Source organism: Eurosta solidaginis, chromosome 4 (genome assembly GCF_040869045.1).
Source record: "Eurosta solidaginis isolate ZX-2024a chromosome 4, ASM4086904v1, whole genome shotgun sequence".
Lineage (NCBI taxonomy): Eukaryota > Metazoa > Arthropoda > Insecta > Diptera > Tephritidae > Eurosta > Eurosta solidaginis.
This window is the reverse complement of record NC_090322.1, coordinates 278,319,137-278,330,596: the sequence shown is the minus strand read 5'-3', so window position 1 is coordinate 278,330,596 and position 11,460 is coordinate 278,319,137.

Below are 11,460 nucleotides of genomic sequence, written 5' to 3'. Positions count from 1 at the left end.
ACTTTAACTCGTACAATGTTTTAATAGGAGCTCAGTTTCATTTGCGGGTCTCTGCTTAATTTTTGCATGAAGTTTAATCTTAGATGTCTTCTCAATTTATACATATTGACGATACTATGGTAAAAGCGCCTATCTAAAATAAAGAACTAAATTAATGCAGCACGTGATATAACTCGAGAAAATTTTGGCCGAGTCTCTCCCCCAATTTGCGTCGTTCTACTTTTTTAATGTTTCCGAAAAGTTGGCGAATCCACTTAATTTTTTCACCAGAGCAAAAAAGCTTTGTTATTTTAATGTATGTTGCAAGAATACATGGTTCAAAATTTGAGCCTAAATTTTAAACCATTCATCGGATCTGAAACTTTTTTGAACCAAATTGGAAACCTCGCAGTTTACTTCTTTATTTTATTTTTTAATAAAAAAAATGGCCACCACGGTAGTAGATAATTGTCAACGTGTTGATTACATTTCGACAATTTCTATGCCATTGATCAATATATATATAAAAAATCAGCTGATGCGATGAGCCAACCATATAGTTGAGCCATGGATCAGGGCGAAAAATTAGATTCATTCCATGTCCCTCCGTCCGTCTGTGAACACGATAACTTTGAGATATCTTGAAATGTGGTAGGTACGTTCCTTGACACTCACCTTTCGTGCTTAAACGGTTAAAGGCGCGCGGGAAAATTGGAAGAAATCGGTAAAAGGCCACGCTCACTTTAATAAAGGGATATTAGGCGATTGTAATAAGCAATATGTTAACGAAAAACACCTTTATATCAATGCTTTTCTGCTTCCAAAATGAAATTATAACAAAAAAATATATGAATTAACAAGCTTCGAAATGAGCGTGACCCATCCCCTTTTTTGACAAAACATTTTCTCGTATTTTGGAATCCATAAGTCGAAAACCACTTGATGTACCCTAGGAATATTTGGTACACATATTTTTGTTATGACCTAAAACGATTATGCAAAAAATGAACAAAATCAGATAAGGACCATGCCCACTTTTATATAAAATATGTTTAAAAGGACCGTAGAGGAATGTAATGGGCTATATCTTCGTACAAAATAACTTTATAACAATATCATTTCCCTTCTAAAGTATATGTATAACAAGAAAATTAATTTGAAAAGTTTTTGAAATGGGAGTGGCACTGTCACCTTCTGTTTCGGGGGCCATGTACACTCATTACCTTTATAAAGATGAATATCTATAATAAAAGTGGGCGAAATCCCATTTTGATAATACTGAAGCTAAATAAAATATAAAAAAATAATCTTTCAGTGGAATATTTAATGTTTGGTTACACCCGAACTCAGACACTCTTAATTGTTTCATTTTATTCGGTTCATCATATAACCTTAACTGTTTCTTATAAACAAGTTTTAAAGGCTCAAACATTGTGTCAGAAACCAAAAACAAAAAACAAAAAAGGTTCAAAAATCTAAAAATAGAAACTTGTACAATAATTTGTTATACATATGAAGGATTTCGATATTTTTTGTTCAATACATTCGTAAGCTCGGTTGATTGAGCACACTACTGCAATCCGGGGCTCGTATAGTTATCATAACTAGGAATATAAGTCCTTATGTTGAATGATAGTGTCTCGAGATATATATATAATTAGATGACAATAAATACTTCATATTGTGACGCGTTCAGCTTTATGTCTTAATTTTTTTGTTTCAGAAGTTTATAATCCAAGGCCTTATTGACTTGATAACTATTAAAAATTTTAAATATACCGTGCAGCAGAAGGCAATTAGTGCTACTACTGACCCTCTGAGTTCACCAGTTCCTATTTTCACTGGTATTAATATTTTCATTTAGTATTTTCAATGGGAAATAAAGTGAAGACTCATGACCAATTCTAAAATGTGCTAAGAATTTTCCGAGTTTGAAGGTTAATAAAGGTATATTATTTTACTCCCAAGATATGCAGAAAATATCAAACTGTTCCTGGCAGTTATCTGTTGATCCTTTGGGCAAGTCGAGAAGAGCTTGCCCGCCCTTAACTTTCTAACTGATGTTATAACTGTCGCGCATTAAATAAACAGAAGATATTTTTTTATATATTCATAAATTTACACTTTAAAGCTCAGCTCTCTTCTAGACCAAGTCGAAATTTGGCTCTAAATATATTTGCTAGCTAATTTGATTCACTGATTCAGAACCAAACATCTAAGATAGAAACAATAGGGTTCTCCCACGTAGGCAGGGCCAGTTCAAGAAAATATCAAAACTAGTTTGTGGTGATATTTTTAAACGCCAAAATAACACTTTTTTGTTGTCAAAGCTGTTGTTCGTTGAGTAATGCCAGATGTGAACAGCAAGCCACCGAAAGTCCGGCGTTCAAGTCCCTCCCAAAACAACATAAAATTTTTTTGGTTATCTAAATTAACTGAGAGAATTTTTTTTGAACTCCTGGGTATGAATTTCCCTCTATTTCAGTTTTACATAGAACACCAAAAAGTGCGGTTTTGACACCAAAACTTTTGTGAACTATTGAATTGGATAATAAGCAGTAAGATGAAGTCAGAAGGCCATCGCAGTGTGTATTGTGTTTGTAAATATAAGATTACAAGGAATATTTAATTAATACCTATCATGACTCCAAACACTGTGCCAGCGCTAGTCAATTAAACATAATTAAAAACTGTCCTAAGCACACATACAATGAATACATGGGTACATATCTACATACAATGTTCGAGTCGGAAGATTAGGTGATAATACGATACAATTAGAAAATTCACAAGGTCTCCTAAAGTCTTACGTAGTATTTATTAAAATACAACACCTGTTCACAACTAAATTGTCTCTCATATTTAACCCATCTTAATTTTAAACCCAATAATCTCTTAATTAGCATTTGTTCTTTTGAATTTTGTTATGAAAATTTTTTGAAATTGTTAAATTGTTTGACAGTAAACTTAGCACATCTGATATAAATGGGCTGCTGAATTGTATTCTTATTAAAATTTTTTACGATTCAATCCACAATGCCTCATAGAACAGTTTTATTTAAAAAATGTAATTCAGCTATTTTCCTATTTATTTTCATAAGTTCAAAAAGTACTTTCGTAAAAAATTGCAAAATAAGAACGAAAAAAAAACGATCAGCGGTTACATAAATTTAGATTTACGCCCCGATTCTGAGCGTTACCGGTAAAATAGTACCCAGAACATTATATAACCGAATATCGTTACCAGTTCTTTTATCCGCGATTCTGGCCCAAGTGGTAACGCTGTCATCAACGAAAAACTCACCAGTGTCTGTGGAGAAATTTTAAAGGTAGTTTTTTTCGCTATCACGGTTGCCACTTTGGTCCATTTGGACCAAAAATGGTCCCTTCCAACCCCATTTGGTCAGCTGGTGCCTTTTCTTCAATTTTGGTCCTTTTTAGGCAGTAGCCACGATTAGTACTTTTTCTTTTTTTTCACTCAGGTAAAAATTCACAATATTGCCACACTTTGTCGTTAAATGTTGATGAAATAACCGACTAATCAAAAAAAGCTCTTGTTTTATAATAATATAAATAGCGAGCACTCTGCCATGAGCCTAACACTTTCAAAACTTATACAAAGAAATTCTGCGCATTAATTCTCGTTTGACACGCTGATATTTAAATCTTTCTCACCCAGTTCAATGAGTTCAAGGAATTCCAGGACTTTTGTGGTGTTAAGCCACGCAAGGTAATTGAAAAATAAGTATCTTGGCACAAGAAATATTTTAACTCGAAGACAGCAGGAAGCAAATGCAAAAGTGATTTGATTTCGGAAGAAATGTTTTTTATAAAATTATTCCCGTAGGTGCTAGCAGAACCCCTGAGGACTGGGATCAAAACTCACACTTACTGAATCTAGGCTCTGATATGAAGTTTAAACGTTAAGGGAAAAATTAAGCATCTATAAAAATAGCACTAACAAAATTGCCAAGTTTCATTTATGATTTACTGAGTTTTCCACATACATAGTTCGGCAACACCAGAACGCAAATTTGACCTAACTGCACTATACATTTTCTTTCATTGCAATCAACAACATAATGCTAGAACGAAGAGCTTTGTGACCAAAACTAGGCTCACAACGTTTGGTTGGTGAAAGACATAGACTTATCCTATTCAAAATATAGTATCATTTTTAGTTGCATGCACATATATTTGTTTGTTCAGCTTGAATTAAAGGAAAGTCTTCACTATGTTTAGTAAAATTTTATATGGAAACATCCTAAAATTTTGTATTTTATACTAATAAAATAAAACAAAAATTTAGTTCTATTTTACGATGAATGTTGGTCCCAAATGAAAACATGGTGTGCAACCGTGTTCGCTTTACCGAAAATGTCTCACTTGTAGATACAAGGTTAACGAATAAACGGGACGATGTGTATATGCAAATTATTTATTTATTTAGTGTTTGTACAAGGAAGACTTAGTCTTTTAGGCAGTACATCAATCCGATTAAGTAATTATACCTAAATGTTACAAAAAGAAATTTACTTATTCATCTAAAGATATAACATAACATATATAAAAACAGAAAAGTTAAATACATAGAAATTTTCAATAGTATATATTATCACACATTCACTTAAAACTTCAAAGATTTAGAATAATTTAAGAGTTAAGAAAAGAAAAACATCCTGCTTTTTTAATAGTTTAAGTGAGTTCCATAGACAGATTGTACTGACAAAGAACAGTCTTGAGGATGTTGTGTATTTAAACTTAGGGACCAATTTAGGGTCCGAGTGGACTGACGCAAATTTAGCTTTTCAAATAAATAAGGGGGATTTTTGGAATGAAGTAGCTTATGCAAGTAGTATAGATTTCTAAGTTTTAAGAAGTTATTAACATTATTTCCGAGAATTTGTACGGCATATGAAAAGATATGATCAAATTTCTTTTTAGAAAAAACGAAACGGGCAGCATTGTTTAAGGCAAGCTGCAATTTATTATGTGAGGATGAATCAAGATTACCGTATATAAATTCCCCGTAAGAAATTTGAGGAATTATAAGAGATTTGACCAGCTTCATTTTTGTTTCACGTGGTAGTATGATAAGTTTCTACATAGGTATAATGTAATTTATTCTGTGAAATTACATAATGTGTATAGCTAGAGGCAACACTTTTTTACTATTATCTTTACTTATTTGCGCTTACAATTCTTTATTTTTCAGTTGTGTTTTTCTAAACAACAGCTGTTGTGTGGTTATTTCGATGTAACCACCTACTTTTGTGGGTAAAAAATTATCCGGCTACTTTCGCGTGTAGAATACCAAAAGGGTGTAAAAGTTGCCACATGATTTCGTTACCGTGGTGAAGAATGTTGTTACCACACTAGAATCGGGGCGTTATTAACGCTTTTTACTGATCGCCTTTCTTACGGTTGAATTTAAATATGACATACAACTCAACGTAGTGTTCACATGAGTGGTATTTAAGAAAATACTACATAAAACTAGTGAAAGGCTTAAATGTATTTTTCGTGATTTTCGGATACTCGATAATGTCGTGTGCTTAACGACTTAGAACAGATGTAATATTTTCCCTCTATTGGAAGATGAGAGGGGAGACCATACCATTTAGGCTATAGGCAAATGCAATCCACTCAAATAAAAGTTTCTTTGATAAAATACCACATAATACATATATTTCTTGTTCTCAATGGTAGTTATGTACCTTCTACTAAAAACTAATACAAAAATATTTAACATAAAGCTTGTCTCATTTTGAGTTGTTACGCCTTTTGGTTTATGGAGCAATATTGGTTTACGTATGTATACTAGAAATTGTTGTTATTGTTGTCGGCGTGGTAATTTGCGAGTTTGTTAGTTTAAAATCCAGCGCCTTAACAATAATTTAGGAGCTCCATACCAAAACGCAATTTTTGCAATGGAACAATTCTTAAAAAATTGGGAAAAAATAATAATTTGAAATTTTAAGCAGAACAATCAATCTTCCGCGAACTCTCGTGTAGATATTGAAAAGGAAAATATGATTCTATCAAATCTCCGAAAAATCTCTAAGTGCAGTTATTGAACTCCTCAATGAATGCAATAATTTGTGTTACGGTAAATTATTTCTTAATTGAATATTTTTTCTTAAATTAAGATATTGGTAAGGGAATTTCAGACGTGGCAGTTGTCTACACTTACAGAACCATTACTTATTAAAGTAACTATGGCCAGATGCTCCTATTTATTTTCCCTAAAAATTGGCGGGACGGAACCTACATATGTCAGGAGCTAAGAATACGGAGAGTTATAAAAATGAAATAAAACGCATCCCACTAGTTTACACTGAATCTAGTTATTCCGTTAATAACTTAAATTTTATTGTAATTTTACTTTGAAGTAATTAATTATGATTGATTTCTCGACCTTCTACCCAGTAAAATAAACCACTTTGTTATTAAAAATAATTTTCAAATTTTTAGTTGGATTAGTGTGTTTTTTAGTTTTTTTAAACAAATATTTATTTTTTTTTTTATTTAATAATTTGGGAAAAATTTAAACAACGTTATCAGGACGGACAAGGCGACAGCTGTTTCGATTATACCTTGTAAATCTCTTCAAAGCCTTTTCTCCCGGGAGTGGGAGTCGAACCCGCACTCCTACGATAATTGAAATGGTAACAAACGCATTCAGCTACGTCATGCCTTAGTTGTTGTAAAGTTTTTCCCAGTTGCCTTCTTTTTGCATATTTTAATCTTTTACACAATTATGTGTTAAAGCTGTGCTTGTTGGTACGGCGGTTTTCAAAGAAACTTTGGTATTGTTGCTGTTTTTGTTCTATTTATTTAATATTTTTTTGTTTAGTTCGATATTTTTCTCCCGATCATATCGTCAATCGACAGTCCTGAAAGTTCTCCTTTAGCATCCGTCACTTTTCCCCCAATCTCCTCGTTCTTTGTGTTTTAGTTTCAAGTTTCACTGTTCCTACGAATAATGGACAATTAAACGGTCACCTCACCCAGATGTCGGATAGAAGCTAAGGTTTTCTGTTTTTTTTTTTTTTTGTTGTGGGATTTGCTCAATATGTGTTGAGGGTGGTACGCGTCGACTAAACCCATAATGCCAGATCAAGTTATACACAGTAGCTTCGTTATTCAATTTTATTTAATTCCGTTATTTTTCGTAAAAATGTTAATTTTACTGTGAGTTTACAACCACTTAAAATAGATACACCGATTTGTAACTTTATAGTTCATTTTAAATAAAAAATATCACTATTTGTTTTCGTTAAAACTTCATTATAAAAATTATTTTATGGTGCAACGCCCAAAAGTATACTTGAGTTTTAATTTTTAAGAATTTTATAGAATGAAAATTTTTTGATTATAATAATTTCAAAATTGAAATATAAAAAATTAACAAGAACAATTCATTCAATTTCTACAAAGTAGTTTTATAAAAAGTTGAACATAAATATAACTAATATTAATATCATAAATTAAAATCACATAACCCTACATTACTCCCCCTTCCACAGATTTAATATTAAATAAGTTAAAAGTAACTTTCTTTTTAGTTTTTGTATTAGCAAAAGTTGTTTCAATGAAAGCTGGTTTTAAGCGATCAATAGGAATGGATTTAACTTCATTATTTGTAATTACCTTAAAATTTTAGCATCTTTTTCTACAACTTCATAAGGCCCTTCATAAGGATGTTGTAAAGAATGTTTACAACACGAACAAAAACTAAACGGCAATCTTTTAAATTTTTGGAACAAAAACTCCAGTAGAATTTTGATTATGCTGCAAATTCGATTGAACATTTGCAAAGTGTTTGCGCAAACTATTTAAAATATCCTATGAACTTATATTCTCTGAACTTGAAACAATAAGATCCCCAGGCAAACGTAAATTTTGACCATAAACCATTTCTGCTGGTGTAGCCGAAATATCTTCTTTGAAAGTTGATCGCAAACCAAGAAGTATTATCGGTAACTCTTCGTACCAATCTCTAGCACCATTTCTAGCCATTATAGAGGATTTTAACGGTGCAGTGAAAATGAAATAACTCCCAATGAAATAAGTCCCAATAAAAATGAAATAACTCCCAACTTTAATAAATGAAATAACTCCCAAAGAAGCAAATGAAATAACTCCCAATATTTGCCAGTTATTTCATAATGAAACCACAAGTCCCAAAAAAAAAATGAAATTACTCCCAAATGAAATAAGTCCCAAAAAAATGATATAAATCCGAAATCAAAATTTGAAATGGTATCTTTATACTATATAATCAGTTACAATGAGATTTGAAAAATACAGCAGACTATTATGTACATATGTAAAACTTACAATTACAAGAAAACTTGAATAGTGTTGTCGAAGTAAACGTAATTTATTTTAAAAATCGCATTTTTTTATGAAATTAACATAATTTATTAAAAGTAAAAAATAAAAGGAACAAGTCTGCGTAGAACACCTTTCTGCAAAGGCGGCCTTCGGCCGCGCTATTAAAAAATAACCCTGGGCTACGCCATGCCAAGTCCGGATGTGTGGTATAACCGGCCGAAGGCCGCTTATGCAGAAAGGTGTTCTACGCAGAATTACTGTGCATCGCGCGATTTTTTATTCCAAATTTTCTATTTTTTTGTAAAATAAATAAATAGAGTTGAATGAAAAAGGTCCATTTTCCTCGTTGGTACTATTTAAAAATTTTTCATTCGTTGGAACAATTTAAAGCATCTGGTACCACCAAGCAAGCAGTGAATTATATAAAATGGCTGTATGCTTGTGTTCGCGGCAATTAAACAAATAAATCATTAAATTTTACAATAATACGCAAATTTAAACAAATGAAAATAGTTGATTGTGGTTTTATAAATATTATAAAGTGTACTTATGTATGTATAAAATTCTTGTGAAAGTGTTCGTATGTAGATAAAAAGTGATAGTTATACCATGGTAACTTTAACTACTAATTACTAGTAAATTGTTAATAACAATTAAAAATTACTTACTTGTTCTCGTTGGGGAACCCCCTGAGAACCTATGTGCAAAATTTCAAAGTTCAAGCCCCTTTGGTTTACGAATAAAACCCATTGGTCCCTTAATGTATAGCCGACCCATAGAAACTGTTAGAAGAACGTCAAAGTTTGATAAAATTGTATTTTTAAGAAAATGAAATAACTCCCAACAAAAATGAAATAACTCCCAATGCCTGAATTACAAACAATGAAGTAAGTCCCAATAAAAATGAAATAGAAATTTTATTGGGGATTATTTAATTTGGGAGTTATTTCATTATGAAATAAGACACCGCCAATCGCTGTATTTGATGCATCAACATTCAAAGAAAGCTTTGCATCTTTATTAAAATGATTCAATAATATCGTAGATGCAAATTTTTCTTTGATACATTCAAATGCTTTAGTTGATGTGTCGTCCCACATTAATATTTTGTCCCGTTTCTTATTTGTGCTATTAATTAAATTATATATTGTATTTTTATATTCAGCAAGATTCGGAATATAATAGTTTATCATTCCAATAAACTTTTGAGACAATTTCAAAGATTTCAGAAGCTCAAAACTACAAATTGCTGCTACTTTTTCATCTGATGGTCTAATACCAGAATCAGAAATGTTGTGCCCAAAAAAATCATGTTACTAACCCCAAATATACATTTACTAAGTTTAATGTTTAAACCGTATTCCGATAAATACTCGGAAAGTATGCGCATATCCCTTAAATGTTCCTTTTCATCTCTACTTACAATAAGCAAATCATCAACGTATGCAAATACAAAGCCTAGACCACTTACAATTTCGTTAATAAGCCTTTGAAAAGTTTGGGATCAATTTCTCAACCCAAAGGGCATACGTAAAAACTCAAACATACCGAAAGGTGTTGTTATTGCCGTTTCATATATGTCTTCTTTGGCCATTGCTATCTGATGATACGCTTTTTCTTAATCAATTTTGGAAAAAACGTTTTTGTTGCAAAGATTCATATTGAAATCATGGATATGAGGCAATGGATAACGATCGGGTACTGTTGCTACGTTCAGCCTACGAAAATCACCACAATGACGCCAATCATTAACGACCGTATTGGGTACGAGATGAAGAGGAGATGCTACGGATGAATCTGATTGCCTACAAATTCCAGATTTTAACAAAAAATCGAACTCTGTTTTTGCCACTTTGAATTTTATAGGATCTAAGCGCCTGGGCTTAGAAATAGGAAGGCTTCCTTCAGTTACAAGTCTGTGTACCGTAGCATGCTTAACTGACTTCGTATAATCTGGTTCGGATATCAGAGATGGAAATTCTTTCAATAACTTTGTATATTGATTATCCACAAAAAAAATTTTGGGAAGAGGGATCTTGCAAAATCGTGATATAGTGTTTACAGAAAGACTAGTTAACGGATCAACTAAACGTTTATTTTTAATATCAACAAGTAACCCATATTTACATAAAAAATTCGCAACTATGATTGGTTTAGCAATATCCGCAATTAAAAACTTAAATAGAAATTCGCGCCGTAAATTTAAATTTATATTGAAAAGTTTTGTACCGTAATTTGAAATTGTAGTACCGTTAGCCGCTGTTAAAATTATGTCAGATTTCTTACTACATGCAAATTTTGAAACCGGTAAGACTAAAATTTCTGCCCCACTATCGATAAGAAAATTAAGTTTATTATCTTTGTCAAATATAAACAAGCAACGAGTTGAAGTTTCAAAGTTTCCGTTGTTCGTCACTGCAACAACGGAAGACTTTGGTTTTTTGAACTATTTTTTGAAAATGAACATGGCTGTTCACATCTCTTAGCCTTACTTCCGAATTTAAAATGATATCTACATAGCCAATTAGGATCATCTCGGGATTTTGATCGGTATATAGAGGGACTTCTAAATATATTTCTATCTATTGACCGGGATCTGGAATAATTTTGATTCACTTTCAAGTATATTTGTCATAAAAATTGGTTTTTAAATGGCATCGCGCCAAGGACAAAATCAGCAATATGTATTTCAAAACTATTTTTCAGTTCATGTTGGGAGGAAAAAAGCTATCCTTAAGACAAGCCCAAGGATGCTCTGCCCATTCCAATCTACTACGTTGAAGTCTGAAGCAACACTAAGGCTTTTCATTAACCAGGTTTCATCCTCGTGCCCTGAGTTTGGCACTAGCGACATGACATTTTTATTCACACTCTGCCATTCATTCCTCTGTAACTTTCTCGCTTTATTTTTTAATGGATGGCATAAAATTTAGTCAAAATTTATCACTCGGAGGTTATCAGGATAATTGAGAAATCAGGATAATAAAACGCTGTTATCAGATAATTGCACTATCGTCGGTTCTTGTGATAGGTGTGAAAAGCTTCAAATTAATCAAACTCCTAGAGATTGGTGAAAATTTTGCTCAAAGATTCCATTACATTAATACATCCCAAGCTAATAAAAGCGCAGTAAAAAAGGCA